The sequence below is a fragment of the Artibeus jamaicensis genome, unplaced genomic scaffold, assembly GCF_021234435.1.
Source record: "Artibeus jamaicensis isolate MK-2021 breed Jamaican fruit bat unplaced genomic scaffold, CSHL_Jam_final scaffold_474, whole genome shotgun sequence".
NCBI classification, from domain to species: domain Eukaryota; kingdom Metazoa; phylum Chordata; class Mammalia; order Chiroptera; family Phyllostomidae; genus Artibeus; species Artibeus jamaicensis.
In genome coordinates this window covers 17,000,945-17,002,723 of record NW_026522046.1, presented here as the reverse complement: position 1 = coordinate 17,002,723, position 1,779 = coordinate 17,000,945, and positions in this window count along the sequence as shown.

The window sequence follows — 1,779 nt, the reverse complement described above, 5'->3', positions numbered from 1 at the left end:
GTCACTGGAACCCATTCCCCATGTCTTTTGTAAAGGACTTCAGGAATCTGAAGCTAAGCACCAGAGTCCCCAGATGGCTGGAAATGATTGATAAAGACCTTGATCTGGTTATTTTTCATGAGTTACACATTAGCCTTCATTTCAAAAGATTTGTGGAAACACACAGACAATAATAGTGAAACAAAAATTCTTTCACTATTATATTGCTTCATACTATACATCATTTCATTATCTTCTCCCTTTATTTTTTAAAAATACTTTTTATTAAGTGAGCAGGAAAATACACGAGTGAACATATCAAAACTACGGTGTGCCCTTTACAAGACTGAGTGAAAGGACAGATTTATCAGAACGCATGTGTCGATCTCCTACAACGAAACTTCATGCAACGACATTCAGTGGAGCTGAATATATACAGAAGTTAGAGGCTGCTAAGGAAGCCTCAGAACTATGGTCACTTGGCAACATGATGAGACCCGACATGACTAGGTGTTCTTGAAGCTGCATTTGGCAGGAGGATACTGTTAACTTCTTATTTTAGGAAAAAAAGTCATTTCTAAGTGTTTAGGCCAGAAAACAAATTCAAAATCCTTTCGTACTTCTAATAACTATACTTATTGCAATGCTAGTTAACTTAAAATAGACGATTATCTGTATAAATGTGAATTTTGAAGTGTTGTTTTCCTCACGGATCTCTATCAGTGGAGCTGGGCGTGCGGGGGGACAGGAGGAGCTTAGGTGAGCTTCCCGGTCTCACCCACTGTGGTGGTGAGGCCATGGGTGGGGGTCAACAGGAGGCAGAGCTCAGGCAGGCTTTGCTCTTGGATGGGGGTGGAAGCTGGGGGTCTATATGACAGCCTTTCCTCCAATTTTACAACTTGGCCTGTTATAATTCACAGAGCAGGAAAGTACAGGCAGGACCATAGCCAGTTGTCCATCTACGCCATCTGGGAAACAAAATCCATAGCCTTTTCTGTGTTCTACGAGAAAGCAAACCTATGCTTCTATGATACAGGGTTTGAACACAGCTTTCTGTTTGAATATTGAAATGGAAATAACCATATAGTTCTTTTTTTAAAAATTCCCAAACTTTTATATCCATTCATTCATCCAATAAATCCTTACTGAGTGCCCATGATTTATTTGCCAGGCATTCTTATAAGCATAGGAGATAGGCCAGTGGTCAAATCAGATAATGGGAAGAGCTATGGAAGGCGATAAAGCAGAGGATGAGTGGGGGCAGGGCACTGGGGATTATTTTATATAGGTCTCTGGTAGTACAGGAATATGTTGTAGAGCTCTAATGGAAGGGAGCAGCAAGCCATGCAGAAACTTGGGGGAAGAGATTTCTAGACAAAGGGAAGAGCCCGAGCAAAGACTCTGAGATGGGAGCGCGCTGATGGCATTCTGAGTACAGCACGGAGGGCAGTGTGGCTGGAGCTAGATGACCCAGGGAAACAGTACGTGAGGTCAGAAAAGTGGCAGCGGCAGGTAGGGATGGGGCCAAAGTTAGGTCAGATTCATTAGGGCCTCATAGACCACTGTATGGACATTGACATTTTGAGATGGGGAGGCAGGGAGGACTTGAGCAGAAAAGTGGTGTAGCCTGGTGTGTTTTAAAAGTGTCATTCAGGAAAGACGTGGGGTGGACTGAGATTGGAATGTGGATATGTTCTGAAGCTAGAGAAAACAGGATTTTTTTTTTTTAGTGGACTGCATGTGGTATGTGAAAGAAAGATGAAGGGTAATTACAAGCTTTTCTGGTCTGGAAAAATGGAG